Genomic DNA, 13,337 nt, shown 5'->3' on the forward strand with positions numbered 1-13,337 from the left:
TCGGGTTAAAGAAAAGACCGACCGTTGCGAGCGCGATACTATTTCGTACGAAGTCAACCTGCTGAGCGTCCGTGCAAGGTGTCCTTGCCTCTGACCTGCGGCACGGCGACAAACGGCTACGACGTCGACGACGGCGACGAGCGGAACCTGTTGAGAGGGCGAGAATCTCGTAGAGCGGCGACGACAACGGCGATGACGAGCACGACGACAGGGAAAAGGCATTCTCGCCAAAACCCCCCATTACCAACTACCCGGTGCCGCTGTTTCAGGATCGATCTCACCCGCAAGATGGACCGCCGTAACAACCGGGTACACCCTGCTCGTGTTTTCGGCCATTCGCGATCCTTTTCACTGCTTGCACGTCCACAGGTACGTGGCCCTTACACTGCCAAACTATTACTTTATTCTCTCTTCTTCCCTTTCCTTTTCCTGATAGATCCGCGTCCGCTTCTCTTACCACCGTTTCACCGAATCGTCACCCTCGTATCTTCCTTCTTGTTCTTCGTCACGTCCGAAGCGATCGCGTACGGATTTCCTTGGATCGTCCTTGAAGCGACTTTAACGACGAAGAACCAGGTTGTCGACCTTAATTCCTCTCCAGCGATCCCCGTACGGCTCTTTCTTCTACTCTTCCGCGATCAATTTCGACAATCGACGACTAAGGTCTCCTCGACTTCCTTGGACACTTTCTACGCGTACCTAATGTTTCACTACGACTAAGATCTTCGGAATGATGCACCATTTAAAAGTCTGCCGTGACCGGACACGTAACGATGGGCATCCGACCCGGCGCAGAGTTCCTTAGGAGGATCCCCTTTCGGCGGATAGGAAAAACGTTTTTCCTATCGGTTCGTCGGTCTCTACCGACAGTTTACTCCTACTTGGTTTGTTGTCCGTAAAAAACAAATTGTGATCCGAAAGAGCGTGTGTTCCTGGTGTGCACGAGCCTCCTCAGGGACATCGATCCCGCATGCATCCTTTCTTCGATCTATCCGATCCAGCCGAGCAAACCGATGCGTTTTTCGCGAATCCACCGGGCCACGTCGACGAACTACGCGACCGACGGTTTCTAGTTTTTTACCCGTTCCTTGTACTCTCGATCCCCAGTGTTCCCTTCCTCCTTTCTGTCTAGCTCGTCTCACCGATATCATCCACGATAACGACGAAACGCCAAGGGATCCCTATAACGACCGAAGCACGCTTGTCGGAGGCGCGCCGGACACTGAGGGGCATCCACCACCACTACCAATACCGATACCACCACCGCCGTACCATCACCGCCAGCAGCAGCAGCAGCAGCAGCAGTAGCACCACCACTCGCTGCCACCACCACACGAACACCACCACCGACCAACGAAACACCATCCACCCACCCACGATATACGTACTGCAACGACCGGCTAAACTCCCCGATAACTTTATATAGGTGGTCCCCTGTACAGGGTGCTCCGAAAACCTTTAACGAAAGAACAATCGTAAAACAATTATCCAATCACCTCTTCAAATCGTTACGATCCGTTGTTGCAAATATCAAAATTAAAAATTAAAATGCGTCTGGGGATCCGTTACTTTTTATCAAAAATCTAAAACGGCAATTTGGTGGGGCTTTTCATTGGTATTAACTTTCTATACGAATTTTTTAAATCTAAAAAATTATAGTTACAGTACTCGTAAATAAATTAACCCTTTGTATTCCGAGAGACTTTATTAATACGAACAATATTTTTTTACTAATTATAACACCACTAAATTTACAAAAATATAAAACAGCAATTTGGTGAATTTTTTCATGGACATCATCTTTCAATAAAAATTTTTCAATCTAAAAAATTACAGTTGCAATACTCGTAAATAAGTTCTTTCAACCCTTTGCATTTAAAGAGACTTTATTAATATGAACAAGTTTTTTATTATTATTACACCACTAAATTTATAATTAATTCTATTGGGGAATATTTATTAAATATGTTTAAGGCAATGCCATGAATAGTATACTGTTAAATACATAGGTTGGGATATTATAAATAATGAAAGAATACGAACAAGTAACAATACCAAATGCAATTTCGTGACGTGACTAAAAATCAAAGAATATCGTTTTTCACACAAAAATGTATAAATATCTGTAATATAAATTTTATTCGTATATTTCCAAAATTAAATTTTTCTTAACGTAAATGAAACTTGAATCTATGGCACGTATTACGTTTGTCGCCATAGCGGCGCCAGTAAACCGCAGAGGGTTAAATTAAAGACGTTGATGCTTAGAAATGATCAAATTGTAAATCGTTCCGTGATACGATAAATTTTGTTCTCTGGCTAGAAACATGCCACTCGCAACTTGGAATTTATACGATTGATAGAACACGGTTGTAACGGGTTACACCAGCATTCTAGGAACACCCTGTACATATTGCATTTGAAGGCGCGCCGCGGCTTTCCTCGTCCACGTGGATAGGCATATATTCTATCCACGGCGTTCCTCTTCAATTTCTTCTTCCTATCGGTATCCCTCGATACGCGTGCACACCTATTCGCCGAGGACTATCACCTTGGCAAAAACTTACAACGTGACGGTGCACGCGAGCGCGCAAGCGTTCCAGGGCCGGATGACGATCCGGGAAATAGAGACAGAGAGAGAGAGAGGGAGAATAATTTTCCTTCCTTCCGTTCACGGTGCGCTGGTCGTTCCTTCTTTCCAACGTCTCGGAGGAAAAAGGAACGAGACGAAAGAGAAAGAGAGTCTCGTGTCTCTCCCAAGTGGCACCACGTGGCTTACGCGTGGTACCGCGACGCTTCCGCTTTCCTGCTACACACAATTCCCGTTTCGTCATTGCATCCACGATGAGTTTTCGCGTGTATCGTGTCCGTGCCAAACGATCGTTCACGCGATTCGATCATTCGATCTTTGACATTTTAACGAGCCCAGGCGAGGACCTCTGGTCGAGCCGGGCTTCGAGCAGGCGTCGTATTTTTTCGCCGTTTGCGCGAGAACAATCGCAACGTGGTCGTATCGAAAGCGCCTGGTAATTTCTGCGGTTCTCGCGACAGTCGGTGGTATAAGAGCAGCCGGAAAGGAAGACGGAGGGAAAGATAGAAAGAGAAGCGAGGTAGCTTTAAGCATATTGATCAGAAGACGGTAGTTGGCCGCATGCCACGTGGTGATGCTGCGAGAGGCGCCGGTCTCTTCTCCTATTATGAGCCAAGGCTCCCATCCTCCTCTCTTACTTTCTCTAGGATCTTCCTCAACCATCGCAATCTTTCCCAAAATCCTTGCTACGGTCTCCCTTATCTTACCCCCTCTCTCTATTCTTTCGACGTAATTTTCCCTCTTTTCTTTTCGTACGCACTGACCGGGAGGCAAATAACCGGGAAACTTCTGCAATCGTATAAGTGAAATTTCCACGCTCCCGGCACGCATCGCGCCGGTTAAAGCAAACAGTTTACTTCTTTCTTGTCCCTCCCGATTCGTTTTGCGGTCCGTTTCTTCGGGCTCGCATCGATTTACCGAGCTAGCGCCGACCCTGCCTGCGTGCCGGAGACCGCTTAAATTGAGACGTCAGGTTAACAAGCTCACCCGCGTTGTCGAGGTGCAAAAGGCCGCCCTATCTTTCTCTCTCTTTGTCCCTTTTATCCTCTCTTGCTCCCTTGTGCGTCGCCTTCCTATTGCTACCGCACTCTCGCTGTCTCTCCACTCTTTCTTTCCGTGGCACCGACGCCGGCAACCTTGAGGAAAAGAAAGATCGAAAAAAGGAGAATGAGTCCACGTTAAACGGACAGGACCAGAGAGAAAGGGAACCGCCTTCATGGGTGGCTACCGGTTCCACGGTTAAGCACTCGCCGCCTCCCAGCACCGTACGACGCTTCTTTACTTCTAGTTTATCCTTTTGTCCGGTGGCGGTGGCGATGGTGGTGGCCGCCGCATCGATAAAAATATCCCTCGCATGCGACTTTGCCTACCACCGCGTTACACGATGTTACCGACCGCGAATCGCGAAATCTGCGAGGAAACGAATTCGAAACGCGATATATTCTTCTACCCACCTTTCTACGCCACGATTTATCGACATCGATAAATTACCGAGTTCGTCGCGTTATCGTGCTTCGAAAATGTCAACCTCCGACTCTGTTCTATCGACCGTCGCCGTGAACCTACGTACACAACTCGAACTCGTTGAACTCGCGTCTCTTTTCATTATTTATAAAAGAAAACATCGAAATTTTCTCATTCATCGCGAGTATAGACTCCAGTGCAAAATATATATCCAGTGCAAGGTAGCTCGATCTGCTTTATCCACAGCAGGGAAGCAGTTTCTGCCTTATCAGAAGTCGGGAGCAACTCCGTTTTACCGTGACGCGGTTGTCGCGTCGAAGAGGACCGTTCGATATCACCCTGATCGCGATGGGATCGTCGTGCTTGCGCTTCCTGTGTTTACGATCGACGTTCAGGGTTCGACTATCGGCGACCTTTCGCGCTGATTGGGACGAGAACGTCTCTGTCCGAACCGATAGAACAAACGGCGTTGTTATTTGTCGTTGGTCATGGTCGCGTTCGTGGCCACCTTCTCGACGGGACGAGGATGGAGCCAGGAGGGTGGGAGAGAGGCCAGATTATCAAGAGGATTCGCGCGAGCTCGTTCGTGACGCGCGTCTGGGAGCAGGCGAATTAGATTGATCTATCATTGTCTTGTCTGGCCGGCGTCTCGACCGCTGATTCCAACCGAGGCAAATATTATCTTCCTAGAACTGTCACGGTGTCACTGATTTTATTTGCACTCCCATCGATCATCATCCAGTCCTAATCTCTTCTCCGTCAAAAGCTCGAAAACACGCGTCGAAACGAATTTTAAAAGGTCTAGCGATTGGAGTACGAGATCATAGGCGGCACGGAGTCGAAAATTCGACGTATGCACTTCCGGCGCGCGAAGAGGGACACAGTCAGAAGAAGGAGGAGCGAAACACCACGGTGTCAGAGAAAGAAGGAACGAAGTTTGGGGACGGCTTGATCGAATGCGGATGTGCGTGCAGTCGCCGGCGGCAGTCGACAACCACGAATCGAGGGAAAATTATAGGTATTCCTCTTTCATACGATGCCGGTTCGATGCTATCTGCCTTCTCCTTCCGGGAATTTCGCAGTATAAATAGGAAGCCCGTGCCGTCTGTCGAGCCGGACGGGGCTAGCTCTGGCCGAATAGAACGCGAAATAACACCGAACATTCGGCACTCGCGCGATTTATGCACCCCTCCCGACGCAGGAACGGGATTCCAGCCTGCACGAAACCCTTTCGGTTCTCGTTTTAATTGCGCACGCGGTCGATCGGTATCTCATTGTCGTACCGGAGACTCGCGTTCGCTCCATCTTCGATCCTTACTCCCCCATCCACCCTCAAATTACGCGACTATAATTACACCTAACACCGTAAGACGATTAATCTTGCTCGGCGTCGCGCGGTGTCGCGATTACGGGCTAATTAGCCGGACGAAACTTACGACTTAATTTCGTAAAAAATTAATCACCACATAAAGTACTCTCCAGATAATAGAAATACCGACATTTATCTGCCGTTAATGTCGATAAAACCTGTTTTACCTTGTAGGATTCCAAACATTGTATCAGATAGGGCAATTTACAGACATGGCGACAGGACGTTTAAACATTATTATTTACAGCTAGTCAAATACTATTAAAATAAATTGTACAGCTTCTTCGTAATATTCCAAGTCAAAGATTTATATTGGAAACGTATCGCGAAAGTAAGTCAATCTATCTAAATTGAAACTTGCGTATATTGTGTATAAATAAAAAAATGTGTATATTCGTTCTTTTTAATCAATGCAAATAAAAACTGAATTTTGTCCTGCTAGTGCCTCTGATCGCGACACTGTGCGTCGGTAAACGCGAGGTATGGATGAGGGCAAAGCGTGAAAAACCGCGAATTTTCCGCGGGATCGAAAGAGAGAAAGAAGAGGTAAGAACAAGGGGCAGAGAGAAAGCATAGAGGAATACCAGGATGATCCTGGGTGAGCATTCAGGTTTCGGTCGTTTGGGTGGCTGCCTGCCCGTGTTACCCGATGCCCCCTTCACCTTCACTGCACATATAAGGGCTGCGAGCCCCGCGCACGCACCAGCGAAAAAACTGCATACGCATACGATAACGGGGGTGCGTGCCTGAGGGCTATCCTTATGGGGCTTGGGGAGGCCATACAACACTTTAGTAACCCCGTAATACCTCCCCTTTCAGGCAGCCAGGTAGCCTCCGAGTATAAAGTAGCCAGCCACCGCGCCTCCTCTCTCTTAGCCAGTGTATACCGAGATTAAAGGGCTGATGAGGGACTGCCTCGAAAGGGATGCCAGTATCTCATGGATATGTGTGACGATTTATCGAGTACTCGCTAGGAGGACGGTCCCCATTGTCTCTTCGAAATGACGTTGGAATTCTGATACCACCTCGACGGAGTCGAGTGTCACGCTCTACACGCTTTCTTCAAGGAGGACCGTAAGGATACAGTTCGAGCATTCCTGCCGTACTTGTCCACTCGCTGTAACGCGATCGAAACCGCTCGATTAAAAAAAAGAAAGCCTTTCGAACCAACGATATTTTGCATTTAATCCTTCAATTACGACAACCCTTCACCGGTGCGTTGTCCGTACCACGCTTCGAAATCTATTATTAAACTATTTTCTACATTCAACTGTAGAACTACGAATGTAACGATACGTAAATAATAAAAATGTTTCGTTAGAAAACTGCTCGCGTGAGCGAAGAGTTCTCGGGTTTCGATTTTCGCAGACGCCGCGCCTTGTACGAACTGGTCGTCGGTACCATCGACGAGCATCGATTAATAAACGTTAATATTCGCGATGCGGCGTCGTTAACGCGGCGCGTTAAATTCACGTAGAGGGGACTCGAAATTTCGTGGACTTCGCCAGCATATAACATACCGCGGGCGTTCCGGAGCTAAACGGAGAGTGCTAGAAATACACCGTAAGTTAATTCAAGTGCATCGCCTTCGCTGTCGCTACGTAGATATCGTTCGCCTCCTCCCTGTCCGCGATTCTACCTTTCCAATGGATTCGCCAAGATTTTTATCTTCGAACGGGGACCGCATTCCTTCGCCGTTTTTCAGCTAACAAGAAGGAGAACCTTCTGTATCGTGAAACGCCAGGCGCAGTACTTTTTTCAAAGAGCAGCGCGAATATTTCCTCCCTCTACGCGCCTCTCTCGCTCGATCTCTCTTTCTCACTGCTTGCTGGTGTCGTTCTCGCGTGACTCGCATTTCTCGCATAATTCCTATTTCGAACTTAACGTACGCGCGCACAAAAGAGCCAAGTCGCGGGTACGAAGCGTGCATTTTAACCGAATCCACGGAATCCGCGCTATATCCGGACAAAGTTGCAAAAAGAACCAGCATCCCCCTCTGTTCGCGATCCGGAACCGCTACCCTTTGCAAACCGGCCGCCACCCGTTCCTTCGATGTTACAACCCTTCGCTGAGTGTCTCCAGGTTGATGTACCCTAGTCGGAGAAGGCACCACTTCATCCGGGACCCTCGAATAAGGGACGAGCCCCAGGCCTCTCCTGGGGACCTCGAGTATTGTACCGATTGTCATCACTTTCCTCGAGAACGCGCGCTAACCGTTTAAAGGTACCAGCTCGGCCAGTCCATAACCTACGCAAAATTTCACGCTGGCATTTGGTTTTGTCGTACGAGAAAAGACAACGATACGTTTCGCGAATTGGGCTACGTGCTTTTAACCCTCGCGTCGATGACCAACTTTATCGACGTTATTCGACGACCAGGCAAGGTGAAATAACATATTTAACCCTTAAAATGGACTCTCTATCTCAAATGGATTATTTTACTTATAGGGGCAGTCTTATGTGTACGTTGCAAAATTTAACCATCCTTATTAATTTTTTTCTATTAAATGTTACATCTAACGCTATAATTTCTTTTCGCAATTTACGTAACTATCCTTTGGGAATATAAAATAAAGTTTTCAATCATTTTTATTGACTTTTCATGTTCTTATTACGCCCACAGTAAACATGTGTTTAAATACTGGCATAGGTGATGGCAGCTCTCAAGGTTGACTAAATCAAAAAGAACCAAAAAGATTTTTATTCGGTCGGTTTCCTATTATCACCCATAACAAAATATTAATTTATGATGAAAATTGGCAAAATGTAATTACCACGAGGGCTATACAAAAAATGTTCTACAACCAACAATACTTGACATTTATCTCTCAAAATTTAACAGTACATTCTTAAATATATATGTATACTTTCAAAAAATGGAACAAAAGAATTGATTTTTTGAGGTCTCACATGAGACTGTCCCCTTAATGTTGATTTTTACCAAATTGGTAAATGGAAATCAACTTTCCTTTAAAGCATTTAAAATATAATAAATTAATGGAGGATTACATAAATTTTTAAATAACTACATTAACATAATGCACTAATAATCCACTTCAGGGTTAAGGGGGATTCTCGTGTAACAGCGTTAAAATTTAAAATTTCCTTTTTTATTTTTTTCGTAAAGAATTAAAAGTTCTGTTGAACTAGACTTGCACGGATACGAAGAGAGACCCTTCAACTATACGAAAATATTTTTTTAGTCCTTTTTTTATTATCTTTTATTTATTTATTCAATAAATGGGAAACTCCATTAACCTCTTGACGTACGATTTAACCTCAAATCATTTTTCAAACGTGTACTATTTAATTTTGTTTAAATTTGTTCGTACAAGAAATGGCCACGAGAAAGAATAGATTTGTTTTACGAATACCTCGTGAATGTAAAAATATGTTGATTTTAATAGATAAGACTTGATGACGACTAAGTAGCTTCATGATTGTGAAACATGTCATCAAGAACTTGTAGCGAGTCAGACTTGTCATTGTATGGCAACGGGTTAATATACAAAGTAATAGAACATGACAATCAAAATAGAGTTATAAAGGTAATTTTAACACGAATTAGGTAAACAGCGTAAGGACAAAATATTAAAAAAGTTTAAATACACAATTTTTGAAGGATGCAATAGCGTCCGTAAAGAAATCCAAAGTGGTACAATACGAGTTCGTGATCAGACAGAGACGATTAAGTGGATCTACCGCTCCAAACCTAGATCTACTGATCAAGGAGAAATGTGCGTGAGAATCTAAATGTCCTTGTAAGAGCATAAAAATGTATTAACTCCAACAATTGAGAGCTGTGAATATTGCCGTTAATTTATTAAATAATAGTTAAGTTTTTTAATCCTATCTAATGATGTATCCATAGTTGAAAAATTTTTTTAAAGTTGATTGGTTTCCACTGGTACTGAATCTATTTTAAACAAAAACTATGAAAAATTTTAAAAACTATAGCATTTGAAAAAAAAATTTGTATACCAAAAATAATTTTCTTTTGAAAATGCTATAGTATTTTAAAGTTTCCATATGTTTTGTTTAAAATAGATTCAATATTAGTGGAAATCAATCAGCTTTAAGACAATTTTTCTAATGCTACGCTGCAAACCAACTATGGTTACATCGTCGGATAGAATTACAAGACTTAACTACTATACAATAAAAAGATAATAAAAAATGGCATAAAAATATTATTTTCGTACAGTTTAAGAGTCTCCATGTTCCAAAAAATCTAGTACAATAGAGCTTTAAATTCTTTACGAAAAAAATTAAAAACGAAACTTTAATTTCAAGGCTGTTACACGAGAATCCCCTCTTAAGGCACTCGAGGAAGATGGATTTGCCTTTCTATAGTTGCACGTAACTACTGTAGACCAAAAAACGAGCCGGGAAACGTTTAACGAACATGTGACACTTTCTACTATAATGCAAAGACCATTGGCGCGCAGTCTTTTCCTTAGATTTTTAACACTAGAACTACCAAAGCAGTCAAAATGATTCGTAATTACTAATAAAACTTCTAAAAAATTTATTCGACTAAATGTTTGAAAATTTACCGTAATTTTCTGTAAGATAATGAATAAACACTTTTTCGATTGCATGATACATTTCTCTACGTATCTATCGTTCTAATTCCTTTGATACGAATAAATACACTATAATTGTCGCTAATTACAATATTGATAAGGCTGCTGCACATTTGGACGATTTTGAGTTCAAATTAGCGAAAGATGTATCGATCCACTAAACTATTTATTGATATTTATTTTATTGTGCCCGCTGTCCTAAAGCAATATTTTAATTGTTATTATACTATGTTAATCAATACATTTGCATAAAGGAGTACTGACAATATATCATTGAGATCCGGTATGCGATATTTAACACACTATTATAATTCTTTGTAAATGCAAATGCACGAATCGGTAGGAAATAACTCGAATAATGAAACGTAAAAACTTTTGCATGAAAACACGCAGATACATTTGTACCTGGGTCATTGACACAAGAACCGACCCATCCACCTTGATTAATTTTAACAAAATCTCTATAGTTATCGACGGTGAAATGCAGTTAATTGACGGAACCATCCATAGACTTTCGTATTATAGTCGCTTAATTCGATTGACTTTTGTTTTTCAATTTCTTTCATTTTGTTCTGTAGCCTACTATTTACCTCTGGCTATTCACTCGTAAAATGCAAATCCGGGTAATGGCTATGCTCGGTTGCTTTAAGTCGCCTCGTTAAATGGATCGTAAAACGCAGCTAGAGACTACCACCGGCGTCATAATGATAATTATGTCGAAACCGGCCCTTCGAGAATAATATTATTATTCCCGCTCCCGTCGAAAAACGTTCCGTCGAAGTTCGATAGAAGAGAGGGGAGGGGAAAAAATATACAGTACCTCGACCTTCGCCAAACGCGACAACTTTCTCTCATCGGGACGGAGAAAAATGGAAAAAAAGAAAGACGATCGCGCGACGTGCACAGAACGGGCTTGGAATTAGCATCGACGATTACGTTATTGGCCGACCGGAGAAAAAAGATTCGCGGCGTCGACGGTTGCAAAAAATCCACAGCTCGGTTCTAAAGTGGAAGGAGGGAAGTGTTTGGCGAGAATTTTTCAAACCAGCAATCTAAATGCCGATCCGATGACAGAGGCAATCGCACAGTGTTCGGAGTGCAAGGTTATTAAGGCACAGTCTCGTCGGCGAGTACATACATGCCGTTTACTCGGATCAGAGCTCGAGCCAATGGCATTCGAAGAGCTCACTGCCATTGACCGAATGCAAAACTTTACACTGCGATTACTCAACTTCGAGTCTCGAACAAAAAACAAGAATAAAACAATTGACTCTCGGTCGCATTGTCCATTCAAATTTTACGCCAATGCGTTAACATAAGATTAAGATAGCCCATCGCTCGTACCGTCCATTTCCGGTCCACGAGAGCCTCGATACATAGCATCAATTTTATACGAAAAACTCGAGAGAATCGTTGACTCGATCGAGAGCTTCCGAATTCGTAAATACTTCGCTCTATCGAACGTTTTGCTATTCTATCGAAATCTGATTTCCTATTGGATTGTTCGGAAAGTAGTTTCGTTTTCTTACCAACAGAGACGTTAATTGTACTTTTAACCAGCTAACTTTATTCTAAACCGTATTTTCATTATATATTTTCATAGCTGACACTTCGAGGCTTGTTTGTAAAAAATTTTGTTTGTTTCTGTGCAATTATATTTCTTTGGTGTCCCGTCAAATATGGAAAATCAGAAGCTGCATTTTCGACATAGTTTGCTTGTTTGTTACCAAAAAGGTAAGAATGCCGTTCAAGCTAGAATAAAATTGTGTGACGTGTACGAAGAAGATATTTTAACAGAATGGCAGTGCCAAAACTCATTCGCAAAATTTCGTTCCCGCAATTTTGATATCGAAGGTGGTCCACGTTTTGGAAGGCTAGTTAAAGCTGTCGAAGGCGAAATAAAGGTATTGGTGGAAGCAAACCGACGAATAACAACACGAGTAATCGTTAAGAGGTCAAATTTGTTTTTCAAAGCTCGACATTTGGGTTCCACCATGATAACGCCAGAACTCACACAAGTTTAGTAACTCGTCAGAAGCTATTGCAGTTTGAATTGGGATGTGCTACCACACCCATCATACACGCGAGATCTGGCACCATCGAATTATTACTTATTCCGGTCTTTAAAAAATTTCTTAAACGGTAAAACATTTACTTAAAGTCAGGAATTTTAAGAGCATGGAATCATGCTACTACAAAAGGTGTTGGACCAAAATGACCAGTACATAATTCAATAAAGTATTTATATATTATAAGAAAATTGTTTCTTTTCACGAAGAAGAAAAACAAAATGACTTCTTGAACAACCCAATATTTTGTTAAACGTCTGTTGCGACGTTGGGCGTACAACGTACCAGCCCACGAGACAGGCGTAGGAAATTTTCAAAATATTGACGCGGATACGAGCGTCGGGGACGAAATTAACCCGAGTTTCGAGCGTCGTCGAACGAATTTTCGTGTTTCTGTTTCGGCGAAAGGGGAGCACTAACCCGACCGTCGGCAAGGACGAGTGCTTGAGGCGCCGTCGAAGAAAAACAATAAAACGAGAATTGGCACGTCTGGCGAAACAGTTGACTGCCGTAAAGTCAACTGGCTGACTTGTCCGCTCGTGCATCCTCGCAATATCTCGCGTTACGAGCGACATTTCGCCGCGGCGTTTTCTGCCCCGCGTCCTCGACGGCCTCGCAACACGAGCACCGGGGCGATAACGCGTCAAAATATTTACCGGGACCCATTACTTGTTAGAAAATTTATTAAGCCACCACGACGACTTAATTAACCGGATAAGCGAAAAAAAAGACGAGAAACAACAGGCGAAGGTCGCCCGGCGTGAATTTTCGTTTTCTTCGTTTGGTAAACACGACCGATAAAATCGCGCAGAGAATTCGCGCGGGCACAGCTGACGGAAAGGAATAATTGAAACGCGCGCGAATTTCAGCGTCTCTGCTCGACGAAGCGTGCCAGGAGTTTGATAAACTCGACGAAAGACACAGCGAATTCGGAATCGTTTAATCAACGCCGCATGTTCTCCCGAGAATACGCGCGCGTCCTCGCTGCTAAACGCGTCGTTACTCCGATTCGGTATAGTAACCGTTCGCGTAAAGAGGGTCACGGGAAACGCTGATGCTCGGTATCTCCGAACATTGATACCGATTCTTAAGGTTCGTCGGTAATTTCTTTGCGGACGAAGGAAGCTTCTTCCATAGTAGGTCAACGAGCAGTGGCAATAATATAAACGAGATAGAGGAGAACAGCGTCGCGGCATACTTTCATCGCGGAAGCAATTGTTCGTGAAAGATTTATCGTAGATTTATCGTTTCGCTGTCCGT

Source organism: Colletes latitarsis, chromosome 8, assembly GCF_051014445.1.
Source record: "Colletes latitarsis isolate SP2378_abdomen chromosome 8, iyColLati1, whole genome shotgun sequence".
NCBI classification, from domain to species: domain Eukaryota; kingdom Metazoa; phylum Arthropoda; class Insecta; order Hymenoptera; family Colletidae; genus Colletes; species Colletes latitarsis.